At 38.0% G+C, this 23,367-nt stretch overlaps 1 long non-coding RNA gene across 1 annotated transcript in view; it reads left to right on the top strand.

Annotated features, from left to right (window-relative positions):
• The window catches only part of LOC111929074 (uncharacterized), a 95,223-nt gene extending 73,807 nt beyond the window's left edge, over positions 1 to 21,416 (top strand). The window contains exon 4 of the long non-coding RNA XR_015287267.1: positions 21,318 to 21,416. This is a non-coding gene — a long non-coding RNA (uncharacterized LOC111929074). The remainder of the gene's footprint in view (positions 1 to 21,317) is intronic.
• Positions 21,417 to 23,367: the final 1,951 nt, after the last annotated feature.

The raw sequence follows: 23,367 nt of genomic DNA, 5'->3' as shown, positions 1-23,367 counted from the left end.
TGACTCATGGATGTTTCCCTGATATGTATCTACTCTGCCTTTAATACATGAAGTTTTTTTGACAGAGTGTTATAATAACAAGTTTTTTGGGTTCAGAATAGATTTCCTCTGTCAGCTGGGAAGCTCAATAACACACCAGTAAGTTGTGTCTCTCTTTAAAACACTACTGACTGAAAGAAAACTAATCAAAAAGGAAAGGGTGTCCCTTTGCAGCCAGATGTAGAAGACCAGCAAGATAACTTGGGGTAAGGAAAGAACATCAGAGAAGTCCAACTTCTTTGTAGTGAACTGTGCTTTGCCTGAGCATTATTACTGTGTGCTTCTTTTCTTTACCTGAACATTAATATCCAGAAGCTGAGGGCTGGCTCTAAGGTAGATCTTGCCATGTAATACCTGTTGCTTCTGCATTTTACCATCCACGTGTAGGTTTGGATATCTAAAATATTGGGTTATGTTCTCCTGTGGTACGAATTCTTTTCTATATTTTAACACCCTCTGAATGTGTGTATCCAGGGATATTCAGCTGTTACTCCTGCAAGTTGTTGTACTATCATTTGTCCAGACAAGGAGTATGCAGGAATGTGCTTGTTTATAATTGCAATAAAACCAGAAAACTGTCACGGTCTGTTTCATGCAGGTTTGTTGAAACATTGAGCTTAGCATGGTTTGTGTTTCAGTAGCTTCCAAAAGATGGCCTAAAAGCTGCTGTTTTTATTTTTTTTTTTAATTTGCTGGTATTCCTTTGGCATCTGAAATTTCCTTGCTATGACAAGTTGCCTTTTCAGTGTATCAGTAATGTCTAGTTATTTTTCTCTCTGCTCTCACATCCCAATAGAAAATTTTAAAAATAGTGTTTGAAGTGTGAGTATTGAATGCATCTCTGCAGGAATTTTCTTTTCAAAAATGTTTTTTTCCTTTAGGGAAGGGAAATTTGGCATGCAGTGCTTTTACCTGTTTATGCTTTTATGTGTAGTAAAAAACATAAGAGCAATTTAACTAAATAAGCTATGTGTGTTTTTAACAGGATGCAAGGCAGTCAGAAATTTGGGTTTTACCTGTTTATTTCTCTTCTAAGTAGTGAGCACCCCAAAGGATGTAAGAAGGCTTTTAAGCTGACAGCTGTGTTTTATTAGAAGATAAACTTAAATAACTAACTTGCTAAACATAGAAATCTTGAAGTGATGTGAAAAAGAGACACATGGATCAAGCACCTTAAATGTAAAATGTTCATGTAGAAGAATATCAGGTTGATAATGATAACCTGGAATGCAGAAGCCACACTCACAGTCCTGTTTTTCAGTTTGCCCCCATGGGTGACTGGGCAAGAGCGATGGAGAAGGGCTTCAGAGGGAATGCAGAGAACTTGCTCACCATTAGCTTTGATGTGCATCCCTCCTCCCACTGCTGCCACTTTGCAGCTCTAACCTGAACACTGAAGGTTCTTTCTCATTGAGAGCTTCTGTCAGAAGGAAGAAACTGCTGGAATCTTTATTTTAAGTAATTTAGTTTTATTTTGCATTTTCTTACTTTTCTACGGTGTGAACCCAGCCTCTCAGTAAATGCTTGCAGATAACCATCCTCTTCATTCAAAAGAAAGTTGTAAAGACAGCTGAAAGTACACACAAAAGGGTGCCATTTTTACAGCACTTAATGTTGGAGAACTTCATAAGTTTCATAATGCAGCAGAAACAAGAGATTCTCAGGAGAGGAGCATGACAGTCTATAGTGTCATTGATGCTGTGGCTGTACTTCAAAGTTCTTGAAAGTCGCAGGAATTGCTCTTTCCATTATGGTTTCCAGGACATGGTTTCCATGAATATCTGTTTTAAAGACAAATATTGTAATGCATAGAAGGTCAGAATGCCAAATACTTAGAGGAAAGAGAGCTCCTTATTTTTTTAAAAAAATTTATTTTATTTTTTCTTATTTATTTATTTAATTTAAGGTTTGTTAAAAAGTTGCATAGATTTGTCTTTTCTTCCCACTTTCAAACATATCATATTTGAACTTAGCTCTTTTGACTCATATTTATTTTTCTGTGCTGTCATTTATGCTTGAAAATCCTTATGTGAACTCTGCTCTCTAGTTCTGTTCTTTGCTTCAAGCCCTACCTCAGAAGGTACCAGAGTTGTATGTGATTTAACCTGATTTAAAAGAAATGTCTTTAAAAATAGAAAACCATCAGTCTGTGAAAAACTTTGTGATTATGTTGTCCTCATACTCAATCTGTTCCATTTAGCATTTCCTATTTACATGTGCTGTATCTGTATTATGCTAGACACGGGAAATTTACTATTATTGGTAAGTGCCTAAATTTATACTGACCTGAAAAATACGGTTTTCAGGATTTTCCTGGGATGTTCTTGACTGTCTGAACTTATTTTTAGCCATTCATGGTGATCTCCTACAGAAATTTGGTCCTGTTTTAATGAGTAATTTGGATACTAAATATTCCAGGAAGTTTAAAGGATATGAACATAGGGGTTTTTTTTTATATGAACATAGGGTTATTTTTTTTAAATGGAGCATTTTCAGATTTACTTCGAAAGCAAAATAGAACAGAAAGGCAAATATCTCAAAATTTTCAAGCTGGGGTTTTTCCCATGAGGAGTGCAGGAAGCAATGAACTCTTTAGTACAAGAGAATCTAGTTCTTAAGAAAAAAATAAACAACTGTGAGACTTTCATGTTTTCAGTGGTACAGGATTAAATCATCCAAAATGAATGGATGAGAGAAAACCTTTAGCTTCACTAGCTTGTCTTCTTTTGGAAAGAATCAGTTGAGCTCATGGTGCTTAGGCATTGCCCATCATGTTCAATTTAAATAACTTTGCAGTCTTTTGGCTCTGTTAGTTAATTACACATCACTTTTAAGATACTCATAGCCATGTCATTTCAAGGAATAAAATTTTACTTGCTCCTCCACTGCTTGTAAAATTACTTTAAACTTTTTCTTTTTTCAATTTTTTTTAATTTTTATTACAGGTTTGGGAACATTTGCCAATTAGACTAGTATAAAACGTGCTGAAAACAATGAGCATTATTTTTACCACTGTGCACAAAGTCCCTCTTTAGTTGAATAAAGTAGTGTAAATTGGGTTAATCTAGTAGACACTACTGGAGTTAATTATCATTCTATATTTTACTGTAGCTATGAGATACAGAATTTGCATCCAAAATAAAGGCAGCTAGTTAGAAGTTCAGGTGTTCTATGTGAAGCAAGTTTGGCTCATTATTGATACACAAAGGGGGATGTTTGTGTGGCTGAACTATCTCACCCAAGAAGCAGAGATGATCCTTGAAAATGGAAAAGGTATGTTTCATTTAACCTGAGCAGATGCAAGCAGCATTCTTCCAAGACAAAACTTTGGAATGGGATGAATGAAAGGGTTCTGAAGCTGTGAGAGGTAATTGTTTCAGTTCACTTCCACTGTGTATGAAGAACTTGAGACATTCTTGTAAACAAGTATTTTGTACCAGAATTCTGGTTCAAAACTCTGCTTCTGACTGATAACCAATCACAAGATCCTGATTTTAGGATTTGAGGAGATAAGAGTCACCACTGTGCATAAGATGGACTTTTAGAAGCTAATTTTTTGTTTTTCTCAATATTTTACTCTGATAATTATATGAGATTTTGCAAAGATCTCTCTTGTCACATTGATGCAGCTCTTCAGTCTTCTGAGACTGTCAGTGTTACAGAATTCACTGACAGCTTAGAAAGATGCCTGGCTGGTTCTTTGAAAACCCTTCAGTTATCTGGATCTGATTTTTAAAATGTCAGACTTCAAAAGCTGCTAGCTAACATATTCCTGACGCAATACAGGAAAGTGTTTCATCAGTCCTGAGGCATACACCTTTGTCTCTGAAGTACAGAGCAGAAATATTTATTTGGCACTCCTGTCTTTTTCTGAATTGCAATTAATCATAGTATTCCTACCATATTTTAACAGGCCACTGTTGTCACTTGGTTTCTTTTTGCTACTGAACACTTATAAACGTTGAATATGATAAAATTTTTGATTGGAAATAGCCCATAATTGTTCTGAAACGTGCCTTCCAAATGCAGTGCTTTTTCTCCACCACAAAGCACAGCATGGAAAGGAAGTGGACTTTTGAAAAAGTTAGAGGTAGTATTTTGAAAGATCAGATTTGGCACATAAAACAGAGACATCTGGAAGCATAAGAGGGTAACCATGTCTGTAGTTCATATTTGTTGTGCACCATGTTTCTTGGCATGGCTTGAAACGGAGTGCAAATCAAAACTGTTGGTGATTTTGTAGAAATAAATGGGGAGAAAACACTTTCTTTTCAGGGTATGCATTTGTGGGCAATCATTTGATATTTTGACACTGAACTTATTCACACCCTGATGTTATTAATTCCTCGGGCAGAAAATTGGTTCTGGTTACAGTTACTCTCGCTGGCTCCAGGACGAGGCCACAAATGAGCACATTATGCTGTCTGCCTTTTACATCATTCCACCTCCAGTTCTGGGATGCAGTGTTTGGCAGGATGATTCTTTATGTGTCAGTCTAATGTATTCTTTTTCTCCTTTCCACTGACAAGCATAGCATTATTTCATTAAAAACTTGTCATAAGGACTATCAGTATTCCCAAGCACTCGAGCTGTAAGATGCATGATTTCTGTGTTGGCAGATGTGTTACATGTTACAGATTTTCTCTGGGTGTGCTATGCAGCTGAGAAGGAGCAGGAATGAAAAAGTAGACCTTTGTCTGATAATTAGATTTGATAGGTATTTGATGTTCTCAAGTTAGGGCTTAGATTTGTATACGAGTCATTTGCAATCATGTTGCTTCCTACCCTACTGAAGGACATATTCATAATGTCATGTATTTTTGTGATTTTTAATAAATTGTGATTGATACCACTTGGGTACCAGAGTGAACATAAGATGATAAATTAAATCAGTTTATAATTTTCTCCCCCTTTATAACTAAGGTGTATCTTATTCAGTAATCCCATGACAGTGAATTTTGTCCCATTTGTCATTTTCAACTCTTGTGCTTATGCCTTTGTGAATGTTATCTGCTCTGCAGTGTCTTAGACTAAACAAGAGCAGTAAATTCTTTTAAAGAACACCTTTGGTCAAACAATCACAACTCTTTCTCTAAACTTTGCATAAAATGGTTATAAAAATGTTAGGACTAAGTTTTTTCAGCATGGAACTACTTTCTGAGCAGTTAAGCAAAAACATTCAGATATTAGCTGGATCAATTTCTACATTAAAAAAGTAAGGCTGATTTTTTTGCTAAACAATAAGTGCTGAAATAATTTCAAGTAGTATATGCAACACATGTTAAAATTAATAAAATACTCAGGCTTGAAAATTTGTGTAGAAGGTTTTGTATAAGTAGAACTTTGTTCTATTACTTTATTACTTTTAATACTTTTATTACTTTAGCTACTCATGCAATTTCCCTTGTAACAAAGAGATCAGAGCATAGATTGTGCTGAGATCCCTTGGCAGGCCAGCATTTTGCTTTTCTGTGGAACTTTTTTATTTTAGACCTTCAAAACAAAAAAAAAAATGAACCTGTAACAGCTAATACTTGTCTGTGGTAATGAACTCTTAATATAATGAAAATATCTTGACCTAGCAGACAATCAAAACTAAGTTTGATTTACTCAGTGACAATGCCCTTTGATTTTCCTATCTTTTCTTAAAGTGTCTTGTCACTCACTGCAGCCTTCAAAGGCATTTTGTTCTGGCCACTGGTGTTATAAGACATTCATGATGACAGTTACACCCTGTATTGTCTTTTGTGCCTTCAGATCACTGCCAAAGGCATTTCATTCTGTAGTATGGATGAGTCTGAAAGCCAAGTAACTTTTTTTTTTGGTGTGTGTATGTGAATATCTTTTTTTTTTTAAAAAAAAATACATTTTCTTCTCTTTTGTATTGTTTCTTTTGAATATGCAGATTCAGATGCTAAAGGCACACAATTAAACCTTTTCTTTAATTTTGAAACTTTTCATAATATCTTTGGAGAAATATTCTTCAAGGCTTAATTTTGCAAAGTTCTTTCATAGATTTTATTTTAAGCATGGACAATGATCAAGCAATTTTTCAGAAGCAGGAACACAAGCCCCTCAGGGCTGCACCATTCCTATGCACTCTCCAAACTTCTGTTTTCTGCTCTTGGTGGTTTTGAAACCTTGAGACTTTTAAATAAGTTTCTAATGAGTTGCAGGTACTAAAAGACCAAACTCTAAATTCAGAGACTCTCCCAGGATATTTTACTGAATGACATGACCTTCTGCACTGCAGAAGTGACACTTCTGACACTACAGAATTTGCTGGCTTTTTTAACCATACAGAAATTATTCTAAAATTAAACAGCTGAGAGAGGCTCTCTCATATTAAGTCACAGAAGTTAGTTTCTATCACCATTAACTGTTTTCTTTCCTCATTCAGCCATGACTTGCATGTAAGTATATTTCTATGTGTTTATCCATGGCAAACAGAAACAGTGGAAAACACAAATATATCAGCTTGCAGTCCCTCCTACGATGGACATTTTCCTCCTTATTCTTTCATCCTTCTTGTCAAAGCAAAAGAAAGCAACCCTTAAAATAAAAAAAATTAAGAAAACAAAAGCAGTGATTCTTTGAGAGTATTATTTTTCTGGCTTCTCCAAAACCATGTAAGTCCTACAGGTATCTGGATTACCTTGTTCTTTTCAACGTGAGTGATGTGTAGATCAAAGGCTGGATCTCAGCCCCACAGGCTGTGTGCAGCAGATGCTGTTACAATGTTAAAGCAATAATTTATCACTGCTCTGTGTTCTCTGCATTACAAACAAAGTAATTCCACTTCTGAACGGTGTTAATTGATTGATTGTGTTCCTTGCATACTGCTCGGCCACTTCAGCTCCTCAGCCTCTCCCACAGAGAGCAGAGCCTGAGCACGGCGAGTGGTGAAGTCTGAAGTGACTCTGCTTGAGGAAATTTGTTCAAACACTACAAGGAGTGTTTATTTTTAGCTAAGCCGTTTTCACTCTTTGAACTGTTTTATTTTTTGCAAAAGCTGTATCAATACATGGTTTAAAATCCAGCCAGCCGAACCCCACCAAGACCTCTTCAACACCAGTTGCAAAATCCATATTTGAGCTGTTTAAGGAAAGAAATATTACATTTGTCCAAAGTTTTTATAGTTTATCTCCCTGTGCTTCTGGGTCACAATTCTAGTGAAATAAACTGTTTTAGTTTTCTCACTAGGATTATATGGTTTGTGCCCAAAAATATATTTGCATTTAAATTTGGAAGGGTTGTTTTTTTGTTTGTTTGTTTTTGTTGCCTCAATAGTAAAAGTAGTTATCCTCATTCTTTAAGAAGAAAAGTTGAGAGGACGGTTTCATTTAAGGAAAACTTGTGAAATTTGATGCTGACATTGAGTTTTAGGGTAGCAGGTATCTTATTCTGGAAACATGCCAGCTTTGATTTTTGTTTTGTTATTCAAAGAAATTATTTTGTTCCTTAGAGAATCAACCTCATTCAAGCCATCCTTAAATGATAGCAATGGGAAATTTTATAAATTTTGTGCAATATATTTCAGCTCACTCTGTGTAGGACTTTGTTAGAAAACCAGCATCATTTACAACAGGAGACAAGATTAACTTTCATGGTTTCTTCTGCACTCATTTATTTGCAAGACATTCATTTCAGGGTGATGTTATTGCCAGCAAGCACTGGACAAGACTAAATGGAGAGTTTCAGTGGTAAATCTGGCAGTTGGGTTGTTTATCTGTAAACCAAATTAATTTTAGCCAAACATGGTATTTCCTTGCAGCAGCCTGCCTGGGCCTTCATGCTGTGTGCATGCCAGTCTTTCCATCCTGACATTTAGTTATTTTAGTTGTAACAGGTGTAATGGTGAGTGAGGGGTAATTAGATATGGCTCAATAGCTCTAGAAAGATTTAAGTGATTGTGAAAATTTGGAAAAGGAGACGAAATACTTAGAAATGCTAGGATTTGTGCCACAGACTCATACTAGTCCAATGAAATGTCATCCAGAAAAATTCCCAGATAACTCTGAGATCTGAGGATTGCTAACCAGTGGTGAAAGATATAAGCATGTAACAGAGTTCCTGTTGTGCCTTTGCAAATGCTCTTAGACTATTTAATTTTTAGAATCTGAGTACAGGAGTTAATGGTCAGGACCTGGTTCTGGAAATTCTCATTCTAGCTTATAGTGTGCTTTGTTTGCTTATTATACTTTGAAACTAACTTGGGTATCTGTGAGCTATTCTTCTTTTTTAGCTGATACTAAATTTAGGACTTTAGTGTCCTAAAAAATACTGGGTTTGCTGACTGATCAGGTAACAGCACATGGACTGTGCCTGGAGCTGTAAGTGGCACTTGGATTGACTCCCTCATCCTCAGGTACTCTGTGATACAGAGATAAGTTTCTCTAGCACCTTGTTTTGACCAAGGAACAAGCCTGGGGAAGGCATTGAAATTCAGGGATGTAAAGTTTCCCACCAAAGCATTCCAATGCCCTGTGTTCCGTGGGGTGCTGCCTCCTCTGGGCTCTTCTGTATGCCAAGAAAATTTCTCAGGGAAGGCAAAACACTGGAATATGTTCAAATGAGTGTAAGAAATGACAAAAACTGAAGTCTTAAAGACAATGTAGAGCTTTCAAAACTCTTTTGTGAATAGCAGATTTGGAGGCATGAAAAACTGGGACAAGTACTGTAGACAAGGCCTGATTGATTACGTTGTTGTTGTTGTTTTATTTTCTTTCAAAATTGAATGTTATAATTAAGAGGCAAGGGTGAAGAAAAATCACATTATGCCATGGATCAGAGAGCATGCAGAAATTCTTAGCAGGAAATAAAGCATCTAGGAAAGAATCTAAAGAAGGCCTTGAGTTTGTCCAAGGTATTAACATGCTGGTTGGGTTACAGCGAGGAAATCCCAGCTTGGAATATTTGTTTCCATGAAAGTGCCCTGCATCACCTCATTTACAGGTCATTTTTAGGATCCATTGACTTGGGCTACAGGAAGGTAGAACTGCTATGAGACCTATCTTCAGTTTTAAAGTGCAGTTTCATGTTGATGGTTTAATGACTAGGGCATTAAGTCTTGGGCCAAAATGTGCTTCAGCATAAAGATGAGATAAAAGATTTTTAATATGCAGGTGCATCAGTGACACTGTAGTCTATATGATGTGTCCTTAGCATGAAATCCATTTTTCACATAATATAATAAGAACAGTGTTTTCCAGTGATTGGTATTATGATTGGTATTATATGCAGTGAAATAAATGCTGTTATTAAGGAAATCCTATTAGCAGGTCCCTACGTACTGTGCACATGGTCCAGATTTATTAACATACCCTTCTGTAGTTACTTTCTTGAAAACAGTTTTGCCTCCTATGAAATACTGAGCAATAATGCCATTAATAAACGTGTCTAATTGCAGTATGTAACTGTGAAAGCCTGAATGGATTCGGATGGATTCGAACAGAAGCAGGATTATTGCGGTGGGATGTACCGAACAACATATATTGTACGTCCATAATTTTTGTGCTACTGTTATGTCAGGAGAAGGAGTATTAAGTATATAGTCAGGCAGCTAATAAAAACTGTAAGCCTTTTCATAAAGAACTGTCAGTAGATGGCAATGTGACTATTTTATACAGACTTTTTATTCCATATGAGGCTTAAGTCTTATAATCATCTGCCATTGCTGCTTAAATCACTGGGGTTTTTTTAAACCTCTAAGAACCCTTTAAAACTGTTCTTTAAATAATTGATGGTTACAAATGGAAATCTTAGCCCAGAACCTCCAAAAGTGATCAAAGTAGTTTTAATTTTCCAATAGCTGGGGTTGAGTAAAAATAATGTTGCATAACACACCATCAGTAAACAGGAGATTATTGCACTTATGTCTCATGTTGCTGCAGATTCAGTAAGCCCATGTTTTATTGATAGCTAGATAGTTTGGCCATAACTCGTCCAAAACTGTGGCGCTTATAATGAGCACCAGATGGAATAACAAAAATAAACATGTTCTTGTGCTGTCAGAAGTACATCCAGTGGAAAGCTTACCAGTGTTTTTGCTTTCCTCTACTCCCTCTTCCTAGTGAATTTAGCCAGGGAGAAATCAAGCTTTGGAGCATCAAGCTCATCATCTGGCATTATATTAGATATTATGGTCATGTCAAGTGTGAACAAGTACAGCACAAATGTATATGTTTAGTGCTTAATTGGTAGTTGCTGTTGTTAATATTTCATGTGACAACAGTACAGTGAGACATAACGTGTTACATGCACAGCAAACAACTTGGAAAAATTGTAGTAACATATTCCTTATTAGGCCTCATTGGTTTTCAATAGCAGCATGGATTTGAAGGGCCTGATTTGCCACAGCTTGTTTGTGTTCTGAAGTATTCAGTCCATGCTTGAATTTATAAAAGTGCCTCACATATTTGACGTCCACTTTGTTATGAAGTTTTTCTTTTTATAAATCTGCCAGCAAATACTTAAGTCATATGTAGCAAATTTTCCCTTAGGTCGCTGCCCTCAGCAGGACTTGATTTAGGAACAGTCTGTCTTCATTACAAGGGTCTCATTTATGAATCATACTGTGGTGTGAGGCAACAACCTGCCTGTGCATCCACACACCTGAGTGAAGAGGCTGCTGGCTGAATTTAATCGGTCTGTAATGGGCATTTATTCCTGTGTATCTGCATTTTTAACCACATCAATTTCTCTTGCATGGAGAAGATGTGGGTGCCCCATCTCTAGAAGAGTCCAAAGCCAAGACAGACCTTGTTCATGCAATGATCTTTACAGTCCCTTTGAGGCCATGCTATGGTTTTCTGTTTTAGAGGCTTGGAGGGGTGCAGGGCTGGCTGTACATCCTGTACTCTTCCTTTTGAGTAGATTGCTGTCATAGTGACTCTGGTGAGGGTTCCTCCAAGTTCCTGGTACCAGAGATGTGACTTGTGGTGGAGTGGGTGCAGCCACCCATCCCTAAGTGCCTCTGTGGTGGAGATGCTTGCCAGGTGAAAAGGACTGGTGAGCTTGTCCTTGTGGGTGCACAGCAAGCTCAGGGGCCTCTCTGTGGCCCTTGAGGCTCTGGAAACAGACAGGCATCTCCAGAGAGAACCAGCCACAGAGAGGGGAGTGGTTTAGGCTTTTGAAGCAAGAGGTTATGGCTGGTGTTTGCAATGGGAAATTGACCCACCCTTTGAACTTTTGAAGAAATAAATTCTTTTACTGTGGACTGGACACTAAACTTGTTTTTCAGTTCCTTTCAACTATTAGCTGAGCTTTAGTGGATCTTTTGTTTGTTTGCTTGGTTTTTTTTTTTTTTTTTTTTTTCTGGAGGAGAAGCTGCTTATCCTGGTCAGGCATATTTTTGGCACATCCCTAGTCATTTGGAGTGACTGTATCCTCTTTTCCTGAGCAGAGCAGAACTGGATAATAATGAACAGGTTTTTTAATGCAGACTTTTATACCTATTTTTTTCCCTTCACTCCTGCGCCCTGGGAGGTCTATTTCTATTCTCAAGGCCAAGCCTACATCTGTTTTTCTGGCTTCCTGGTGGTTTCCTGCCTACGTGTACCAACACATCTACCTCCTGTCAATACAGAACTCGATGTTTCCAATCAATCCCCCGGGCCTCCCCACATGGTGTTCCGTTGTTTGAGCTGTTTTACTCTATTAAAGATCTTAATTCCTCTGAAAAAAAAGAGCTGCTAGCATGCACATCTGCTTGGAAAGGCCATGATTTCCCATGTAGCAGAGGCATCCTTGCTGGCAGCCATTAGCACCTTCCAGGGAAACGATGCTCTGCAGCAGCGTGGGGCATGGGAACCCACCGCTCCCACGGAAGAGCCCTTCTGCAGGGAAACCATCTGCCAGGATGTCTGCCCAGCCTCCCTCTTCTGACAACTGTGCAGTGGGTAGGCAGTCTTAAAGGACCTTTGAGAATTAAAAAAGTTTATTTATTCATGTATTTTGATTCACGTTGCCTTGAAGCTAAATTAAAAAATCTAGTTCAACGTATTTAATCCTCACTTTGCCCAAATCCCTATCATGTAGATGGAAAGATGTTTTTCTTCCTATGGCTTTCTACAAATAGGTTTGAACATGTAAAATTATTTTTCTTATATTTATATGTAACTTGCTTATATTTATATGGCTGTGTCTCCTTAAATCTGTGCATCCAGAATTGCTGTTGGCCAAAGACATTTAGGATGAGAAATGATGTCCTATAAAATGACAGGCTCCTGGTTAATCTTAAATGCAGAGTTTGGGAAGAATTACAGATTATCAACATTTAGAGGACAAATATTAATTACTGACTAAATCACAGCAAATACTCCAATACCATACTGGACCCTTACATACATTCATACAGAAAAGCAATGCAGTCCCTTTTTTTTAGCTGGTCTTAATAAATTTGAAACAAGGACATTAAAATGTGGTATTTCATTAGTTCCCATTATGTTTCTTCACATTCGGTCATGCCACCTATTTTGTTTTGCTATGGATGTCCCTTCTCTAACATTAAAAAAGAAGCACAATGCCCTGCTTCCTTACCAGTCTCCTGAGAGCAATCCTTAAAAGATTCATGAGAAGGATGAAGTTTAGCAGTATTATATATAATTTGGAATTTCTGAATGGTTGAACAAAACCTCCTCCTAGATTGTTAAGAGCTGAAGGCTGTGTCTTACGTCATTCCACAGTTAATTTTTCCTAAGTATGTAATAGGATTTTTGATTTAACCAGTGTGCTTAATGTCATACAGCTTTAATTATTATCCATACTTTTGGAAAGGCACTGAGATAAAAAAATTACACTGTTTCTATTGAAAAGCTTTTGCTTGAACTTTCCCTTATCTGCATTGATGATTGGTAAATATAATGTGTTTTTTTTTCTTATTTGCATAGAAATTCCTTCAATACATTTATTTATTGATAATGAATTAATAACATTCATTGATGGCTGTGGCATGTTAAACAGAAATTCAAAATGTAGGAAATTTCCTAATTAGCCCTTTGGTTTAGGAACTGACAAATATTTTACAATATATATAAAAATACAACTTTTTATGTTAGGTGTATTTTTTTCTCAGTAAAAAAGATGAGCAATATTACAATAAAAAAATGAAAAAAAGTGTCTAGATTTTTCTGTCAGGAGAATTTTGCCTTCTGTTTGAACTGGTTTAGCTTTTCACAGAAGCACATAAATACTGTGTTGTGGATGGTCTTGCTAGGTCTTCAGTACTGAGAAACAGACATTGACAACAGGAATCATCATTCTGACAGGCAGAAAGTAGCTGAGAAAGTAAAAAGCGTGACTTTTCTCCAAGAGTTTGATTTAAATTTGTAACACTTTGTTTTACGTCCTGCAACCCACCCCTTTGGAAGATTTTCAATATTAAACTCAGACATTTGTAACCTATGTGGACCAAACAAGAATATTTCTGCAGTACTGGTTTCTTTGAGCAATCACAGTGGTTTTCCTGTGGGTGTGACTCTCTGTGGTATGTTTTCAACACTTCTGCATGACTTGAACTGTTAGCCTGGTAGCTGATGGTTAGACAGACAGAAGCTCTGCTTTTGCTGAATAGAGCTGTGAGGGGTTTTTATACTGCATAAGAAACAAACTGGGAGGAGAAGAGAGGTTGCTATCATGTGTTAGTGCAGCCTCACTAAGGGTTGAGTGCAGCTGGGTTGCTGTGTACTCAGACTGGGGAAGGTCTCTTCATTTCTGTAACGTAGAGGTAGACAACTGAAGTCACCTACACAGCACCACTTACATTCATAAGTCATTGCAAGGCACATCCCAGCTTTGCTTCACTGTGAAGCAGAAGGAAAATGTAAACATCTCAATAAAAACCCTCATTATGGGTCTGAGATGCAATAAAGACTAACCCCATCTCAGATTTTAAAAAGCACCACATAATGAAACAGCTTTAAGCTTTTGAACATCATTTATGCAGACAAAATAACTTCTGTTCTTTGTGTTTGTTGTGTTGAGGTTTTAAAAATCGGATGATTTGACACATTTAATTCAATACTCTCATTAATTCCTTGTGCTGAGTGCTCTAATGCCAATCATGCAGAAAACTTAAATATGACAATTTCTTTTTAATTATCATAAAACTGTATTACAATAAAAGCAAAATGCTTGGTGAAGACATTTAAATGACATAAGCCAGATCTGAGTTAAACAAAAAACCAAACATTGCAAAAATTGCATTCAGAAAAATGTGAGAATAACAAAAAGGCTTTCATTATGGAATCACACTTCTCTGCTCTCATGTTTCACCTGGGAGATTAAAGATGCTTCTTCTCCAGAAAATGTCTGATTTTTGTTTTGTCACAGGAAGGAATCAAATGATTCCCATTAATTTCAGTATGCATTTTAGTTATCTGAACTGGAAGGTTTTTTGTTTCCTTTACACTAAAGATTTCAGTATTATCCAGCGTTTGAAGTTGGGGAGTGAGGGAGATGCTAATAGAAGGGGGAAATATACAGCAAACCATATGCAAATATTAATGCATTTTCTTTGATCTTATATGAAAAATATTGTAGACTTCTGAAGGCTAGAAATGTCACAGCTAAAATCAGCACCCTTCCTAGAGGGGGATGCTGCTTTCATCACTTTCTTGATTTACCAGTAGTCTGAGTTAAGATCTCCCAGTTCTGAGACTTGATTTCATAATTTACGTATTTAGTCCAACAGGCGTTAGATCTTGCCACTTCTTCGGCTCCTTTTTAGTCCTTAGATCTATGACTTAATGGAGGGGAGAAGAGAGAGACAACATCTAAAGATGTGCTTGAAAGGAGAGTCGTAAAGCTTCGCGTTTTATTATCAACTTGCCTCCTGTCAAGAGCCATTTCTGTAAATCAGATAAAAGAGTAAATAGATCATATAGACCTCTTGTTACTTTTGTAGTCTTGGAGGAGCCTGGAGTATTTCCCATAGTGCTGTGATTTCAAGGGATTCAGCTCAGATATGCTCTTAAATGGCAATTCTCAAGCTGCAGTTTGGGGATCACTGTCTCGTTCAACTAGGATCCACTTGGTACTGCCCTGACTCTTCTTTCATGCATTTCCTAGCACTGCATGTAGCTCAAAGGTTGTCCCCACAGTGCTCTCTCTCCCTAGGAACAACATTTGCAGATGCATGTAGATATTTTGTGGCAAGAATTGAAATGAAAAATGAAACAGAGAATAAAAAGGTTACTTCTCTTAAAGTGTTTCTATTTCTCAAAGGATCCTGTTCACTGTTTTTAGTGGAAGATGTCTTGACTGAGATTTGCCAAGTTTTAAAAATTGTAAATTTGAAGGAAAATTACTTGATTTCAACAAAAGTCACAGAAATCACAGAATATTCTGAGTTGGAAGGGACCCAAAAGGTTCATCAAGACCAACTCCAAAGGGAATGACCTACACAGGGATCCAACCCATAGACTTGGCCTTATTAGCACCAATCTCTAACCAACTGAGCTAATCTCATATATTCATCTTGGATGGCTTGACTTGAAATGACTTACTTTGAAAATATGACTGATTTCCTGCTGAGTTGTCCTTTGGAGTTCTTGTTATTTCACTGACTAGGCAGAAATTGGTAAATTGGAGTCAGGCAGTGGCTTCTCCTTGTGGGTTAACCTTTTTGATGTAAGGCCTTTCCCCCAATCCCTTTTTGTGAGAAATTTGAAGTTTCCACCTTTTTTTATCAGAATCAGATCCACTTTCCCCAACCCAAATCACAAAAAAGCCCCAGCCACCACTGCCAAGCACCAAACTTCTCTGGTATTCAATCAGCTTTCCACTTGTGCCTTACAGCTAAATAAATCTGAACAGGAAAATCTGCATGTGTGAGTGCACAGGGATGCATGTGCATATAAAACATTGGTGACTTGGCCTCTTGTCAGAGATACAGAAATCTTGGGACCAAATTCCACTTGTGCTTAATTCAGGATAATTCAATTAATACAGCAGTGTAGCAGCTGCTTTGGAAATTTTGACCAGGAACTTCACCTTGGATATGTTATCAGTGGTGCTTTTGTAGCAAAAGCTATATGTTTCAGCAAGTAGTGGCATTTTTGCTCTTTAAAAAGTCTCTTAAAAACATTCTCAGTGCTCTCAAAGCAGAAATACACATCAGTACTGCCCCTGAAGGAGGACAAGGTGGGCCTGGGGGTGACCCCAGCACCATCAGAACTGCTGCCATAAGTCCTCTGGTGAACCAGCTGGGATCCACAGCCCAGGGAATGTCTGAGAAGGCAGAAGATGATGGGTCAGGCCCTGCACTGGCAAAGGAAGTCTGGCCAGGATCAGGAGGAGCTGGGGCTGGGCACAGGAGCTGTGCTGGTAAGTGGGACCTCTGGGAGATGGGCAGGTCTATTAAGAACCTGCTAGTGCCCTCAGGACCTGAAAAACTGTGTGGGGAGTGCAATTTTAAAACATATTTCTCACCCCACTCCTATTTTTTTCCTGGTCAGTCAGAAAGCTCTGCACCAATTTACTCACAGTTTTAAGGAAAGAAAAAAGTGTTACTCAGACCCTTTATCATCATCAAAGATGCCTCTCTTAAATCAGAGAGTTGCCACATGATGGGAGCTGTGGGAAGCAGCGAGCAGGGTATGGTGGATGCATGACTGCCCTATGCATGATATTGCTCACAAATTAATTTGATGTGTGAGCTGGTTTTCTGCTGTGCTACTGGTGTATACTTTCCTTCACAGGATTTTTCTGCCCAGAGACATGCTATTGCTATTGAAAACATCTGTGATCATCGTGGCAGCCGACTTCCAGCTCAGATGAGATGTAAGATAATGCAGGAAAGGACATGAATTTTAATGGCAAATGTTTTAGGTGACCGGGAGGATAACAAAACCAGTAAAACAAATACAGTAACAGTGTTAGAAAAATGAAATATCAGTAACTTTCTGTTTGTAATAGACAAAAATTTTAGAGAGAAGCCTGTTCTAAAGTTGACTGTAATAGTTTGCCTGTCAAGACAGATTATATCATTTGGGCAGAGCTGAGGAAAAAACCCTCTGTTTTCATAAAATATATCTGTGGAACTTTCTGCTATGCATACACTGTTACATAGATTATGACCCAGTGATTTCTCTAGTGCATTGTGAAGGAATAAACACGTTTGCTCCTTGGAGGACTCGTGTTTTAGCATCCCTGTAAGAGGGAATTTGGTACTCTGTGTGGTTGTGAAGAAGCCCTGGTGCCTAAACTCAAAGGGTTTAATCTGTGGGTAATGTTGATCTAAAGATGTGGCATGAATGTTTAGTGGCCACAGGCTTTTAGAGATTTTGCTTTGTATGAAGGCCATTCATCTTACAAAATTATGAGGAAATAGATCTATTTTCTGATCCTGCTTTATTTCAACGAAGATCACAGGAGATGTTTTTGTGAAGACAGTGTAGGACTTTTGTGTGTGTGGTATTTTTCAACATAAAAATGCTTTTGAAATAGAAAGTTTAAATAAGACTGCAATGCTTGAAAAAAATACAATGAAGGTGTTATGAACTGCATAAATAAAATGCAGTGTAATATGAAATCCTCATACAATCACAATGGGAAGAGCAGATACAAGAGCAATTAGTAAAACATAAAAATTCTTTTGTCCTTTTGCTTAGGGCCCTGCAGGCAAATGGCTTTCTAGGTTATGACATTCTTCTAAAGGACATTACTTCAGTTTTTTGATCTCTTTTCTAAACATAGAGTTTAATGCTCAGAAAATTTACTGGATTGTCAATAGTGATGTTCCTTGAAGGCTTTCTCCTTTTAAAGCATTTTGTGGGGTAATTTGAATTAATAATTTTTATACTGGACTTTCAAACTTTTAATTTCACTGGGCTTTCTTTTGTTATTGATTGTACTGTGATGGGCCAGCTGGAATACATATCATTGCAAAAATACAAAAACTGGGACTTTTTTTCTTAAATCAGAAAATAATCGGCTACAGATAACTCAGTTTTGGATTTCGAAAAAGATTGCATTATAAACTTCAGCATTTGTGAAATATTTTTTAAAAAATGTGAACATTTTCAGAACTATTAGGTATTGTCCTGTCTTCTAAGTGCTAATTCAACAAAACCTGAAAATTTAGTTGTTGGCTTATTAAAAATTTTTCAGGCAGTTGCATGTTTTGCCAATTTAACGGGTTGGAGTTGTAGTCTATCTAGTTTTGTTGGACAGAAAAGTAGTGGCACATAGCTGAAGAACATTTTTTCAAGTAGAAAAAGCTCAAAATAAGTGTCCTTTTGGGTTTTTAGGGTTTTTCTCGTGTGCTAAGAGCTGCTCATCTTGGCCACACAGATGAATGAAAATGAAAAGTGCTGTGAGCCATATCCTGTGACTGCACTCACCTTCTCAATTCTGCTACTACAGGTGCTAAGTACAGTTAACAGAATTTGACCCATTTCTCCTCACTGTGATTTGGGAGACTCGAATGTCTGTCAAGCAATAGCAAAACCTGTTCTATTATTTGTATCACATCACACACAGTCTGTCAGAGACAGATTTGTCCAAGAAAGCTCCCGAGATAGCAATGGCACTGATAAAACTACCTCCACCTTACTCCATTTTCACCTTAAAGACACTGGAAAATATTAATTAGAAATACGATTTTTTTTTTTTTTAATGGGAATGTGTATTCAGTATTAGTCACCAGTGGCAGGTGCCTTGTAAAACCTTGCACAGAAAAGATATGCTGCTCAGTTATTTCGTCTGTAAATTGCCTTGTGCTAAGAATTTAAATCATACCCTTTTGTCACTTTAATGCAAAGTGGTTTTCCATTGTACTAAGAAATGCAGACAAAGATGTGATTTAGGATGAATCCTGTCAAGGTGTAAAGCTATGTTAAATTCTCAGAGAACTCATCTGAAGACCAATATTGATGTGAAAAATATTTATGGTGGGAAGCTGTATGTCAATAACTCAGGCTCTGTGGGTTCTTCCAGCCTCCAGAAGCACAGTTTGTTTTTTTTTTTATTGGTTCTCCCACAGCCAACGCATTTGTCAGGTTGTAACTGCTTAAGAAACACCTCTTCACTTAATATTGTGGTATATAGAATTTCTAATTTTCTCAGAGAAGTCATGAAAATAGAGATTTTTAGCCTGGAGGGATAAGATAGAAGTTGTCTGACTATCAAAGGAATCCTCTTCTAAGAGGAGAAGCCATCACAAAGTCTAGCAGTTTGAATATAAAACTGTACAAACCTTCAAACTCTTAAGTATAAAGGAGTGTCAAATTGCTGGTAGTTTTCCTTTTTCTTTCTTTCTCCCGGTTTCAATAAAACGATCCTTCATCTGATCAAGTGTAACGAGATGACAAGCGGTAATTTAAATGGGATCATATTCTCTATGTAAATGATTGCAAGGGAAGAATGAAAGCTCATTTCTCCTGTGTGCTTGCATATACAGCAGCTGCTCATCACATAATACTTATGGATGGATTCTGTGATTCTGACAGTGCGTTAGGTACCGAGGTAAAAGCACCAGGGAAATGAATGAAAGAAATAGCGTGTGCCTGAGATGTTGGTGCAGCCAAGGTATAACAGATTTGTCACTGGAGATAAAGCAGCGTAATTCAAATGCATCCAAATGTAAGAAGGCTCCACCAAGAGGGGGGAAAAAAAAAAAAAAAGTGAGGCTTTTCTTTCTCGCTTTTTTTTTGTAATTTTTTTTTTTTTTTACTGTTGATTTAAATGAATAATGAGAGGTTGGCCATTGTGGCTGTGTTGGGGGCACTTTGTGATTAAAAAATCAGTGGGGCTGAGGCTGCTCTGCAGCTTTAGATCTGAACCTTGAGGTTTCATGCTGTTGCTTTGAAAAAGGGAAACCAGCATGAAGTCATTGTAGAAATGGCCCAAAGAAAACTGTTGAAACTATTTTCTTTATTAAAATTATTTTCTGTGTGAGAAATGTGTGCTTTTTACAGACAGTTTTGACTTCTGAGTGAAAAAATGAAACACCTGAAAACAGAAACTTTCAGCTTTCAGCAGAAAGCTGGAAACCTTTGATTTGAAAATGCTGCTGTGCTGGTTCACAAGTGTTGTATTCTACTAAAGAAAATGATTCTCAGAAGCAAATGTAATTGAATTCTAGCTCTCAGGAGGTTGGATTTATAACCTGTCTTGGGGATTTTTGTCTGCAATTTTGATGTGTTGTAACAGTGAAATTTTTGTGGGGTGGGATGAGTAAAGCTCATTTTTGGGCAACTTTTAGTTATGGTAGACCAATTTATGAGGACACATGCATACTCTCAATAATCAACCCTTCTTTTAGAACGTACAGAGACCTGATTCTTTTTACTTAAATCATACTTAACTGTCTTCCTTCCCTCACACTCTTAGAGAAATGCCTGTGTAAAGGACAGGTTGTCAGCAGATGAACTCCTTTTCATCATCACAAATAACTGTAGACATGAAATATTACTCAATTTTCTTGAGCCACGAAAGGAGCTTTACTTTAAGGGAAGGCTTAAAAAAATTGTTTCAACATTTCAATTTTCCATCAGAATATACTGTGCAGTTATATATCTTAACTCCAGCATTTTGGACTGCCTCCTGCTACGCTGAAATTTAGCATGCACCCTCCTTGTAATAATTTGTTTTTAGATGAGACACATTTGGAACCTCATTATGAGACAGTGAGGCATTTATCTTCACTGCTATTTCTAAGCTGCAAAGTAGGAACAGGAGGGACAGTTGAGGGCTACAGGGGTCAGAGCCCCTAATCCAGGGTGGCTGCACACATGCTATTTATATGGAGAGGCTCCACAGTGCTCTCACCCTGCAGCTGTACTGAGGAATTTCTTGGGAGATGCTGGGGTAGACTGTCTTGGGATTTTCAACCGCACAGATAAATATGTTATGATATCTGGAATCACTACAAGCAATTATTTTAATTTCACAGAACACAGGATGGCTTGGATTGGAAGGATACTTTGAAGATCATCTTGTTCCAAGCTCCAGCCATGGGTAGGGGCACCTTCCACTGGACCAGGTTGCTCCATCCAACATGGCCTTGAGCCCTTCCAGGGATGAGGCATCCACAGCTTCCCTGGGCAGCCCGTGCCATCGTCTCACTGCCCTCACAATAAGGAATTTATCCTTAGTATCTTATCAAACCTTATTTGGACCCATTCAGATTGAACCCATTCCCACTTGTGCTGTCTCTACATCATCTCTTCTTTCCTGTAAGTTCCTTTCAAGTGCTAGAAGGTCCCAATTAGGTCACCACGAAACGTTCTCTTTTCCAGACTGAGCAAACCCAATTCTCCCACCTTTCCTCACAGGAGAGGTGCTCCATCCATCTGGTCATCCTCCTCTGGACTTGCTACAAGAGCTCCATGTCCATCCTGTGCTGGGACCCCAGAGCTGAGGCAGTGCTCCAGGTGGGCTCTCACCAGAGCAGAGGGGCAGAATCCCCTCCCTCCCCTGCTGCCCACGGAGCTCTGGATGAGCCCAGGACACGTTTGGCTCTCTGGGCTGTGAGTGCCATGGCCGGGGCACGTCCAGCCTCTCACCCCCAGAAACCTTCTGTGCAGGGCTGCTCTCCATCTGCTCATCCCCAGCCTGGACTGACAGTGGTCTTGTACTGACCCAGATGCATAACCAGACCCTGGTTTATTTACTGGGATAGACAGACAGGATTCCTGGAAATGGCATATTGGAAGTAAAAGAAAATAATTTTAATCCCAGTGTACTGATCAAATGTCACCTTAGGTAATGGAACTGTGCCCTGCAGTCTGAGCTGGTTAGACAATTCTGCTGTCATCTCAGGTAGGTAGTGTAAATCCAGTCCAACTGCACTGGAATGAGCAGCTATAACTCTGTGAAAATGGTGTATAGGAATGGCAAATAAAAGTCTCTCCTTTCCTTGCTGTTCTTATTGGCACAAAGTAAAATTCTTCAAAACTTTGCAAAAAAATTCTCTAAGGTTGGATCTAAATATGAGAATCAGCCATGATTCTAGAATCTGCATATAAAAAGCAAAAGAAGAAAATATTTATTTTATGCAGGTGTGATGCATTTCACACAGGCTTTGCTAAAGAAACGCAGAGCTGCTCTTTTAGCACTTTAGCAACCTTGCCACAGCAACATTGTCAAAGGTGCTATGAGGGTGAGGCAGATATTAAACAATGAATGGGAATTCTAAGATTAATTCTGGAGAATGTGTATATTTTTGAGGCTTATATATTCCTGTGAACACAGGGATTTTGTTTTATTAGAGATATGCTAACTGCTTAGATTTTGGTGAAGATTCTTCACACTATTATACTTTACACATTGTAAGCAGTGACTTAGTTTCTTAGGCAACAAAGGCAGATTAAAAGCAGCAGTCTGGTACCTGGAAGGGATCCACAAAAAAAGATAGGGACTTTACACAGGGCTGTGGAGTGACAGAAAAAGTGACTATGACTGTAAGCTGAAGGAGGGTAGATTTAAATTAGATATTAGGATGAAAGTCATTACTGTGAGAATGGAGAAGCATTGGAATAGGTTGCCCAGAGAGGATGGGGATGCCCTGACCCTGGAATTGGTCGAGGCTTGAGTGGATGGAACCTGGTCTAGAGGAAAATGTCAAGGAGATGGAACCAGAAGTTCTTCAAGGTCCCCTCCCAGCCTGAACCATTCTGTGATTCTGTGATTTATACTCAGTCAACTAGATGAGGTTTCCTTTAACTCTCCATTGCCTTGTTTCATATTCCATTGTTGCTGAAAATTTGACACAGAAAAATCAGACAATTGTACAAATGCTGTTCTTCAATTATTAATACCTGCTATGACTCCTGTGACATAAACTAGCAGAGCAAAGGTTTTGCTTTCGTGGTGGGTTACTCACCCACTTGAACCATCCAAAAGTGTCACTCTATTTCTATGAAGTCAGACAGGTGCATTAGCGCTTTAACATGCTCAGCTGCTTCTTATCTTGTCACATTAATATTCTGTCCAGACTTTTAAGTAAGTTACAAGTATGCAAGTCAAACAGTGTTCATGCTGCAGGCTTCTTTCTTGTATTTCACTTGGAGCAGTGCTGGTAGGTCACAGTGGTATTAATCTATAATAAAGATAAGGAAATTTTAAACAATGATTGATTATAAGGTGACTTTACTTCTATTTTTCGAGTTACTGGATATGATTACCAGAAGAGGCAATCATCTCCACACCAGAGCGGCAAGAGTAGCCCTGTCAGGATGGCTGTCTACAGATGCATTCTGAGTGACTAATGACAGAAAACAATATTGGAGAGCTGTGTGAGAGGTTTGAAAGAACAATTAATTTGACTAATGGAGGATTCCTTCCTGTTTGTGAATAACCCATGTGTGAATTCTGTTTATGGTT

This window comes from Cyanistes caeruleus, chromosome 5 (assembly GCF_971803275.1).
Source record: "Cyanistes caeruleus chromosome 5, bCyaCae1.hap1.1, whole genome shotgun sequence".
In the NCBI taxonomy this organism is placed as follows: Eukaryota; Metazoa; Chordata; class Aves; order Passeriformes; family Paridae; genus Cyanistes; species Cyanistes caeruleus.
Note: the sequence above shows the minus strand (reverse complement) of the source record. Positions and strands in the feature narration are given on the sequence as shown.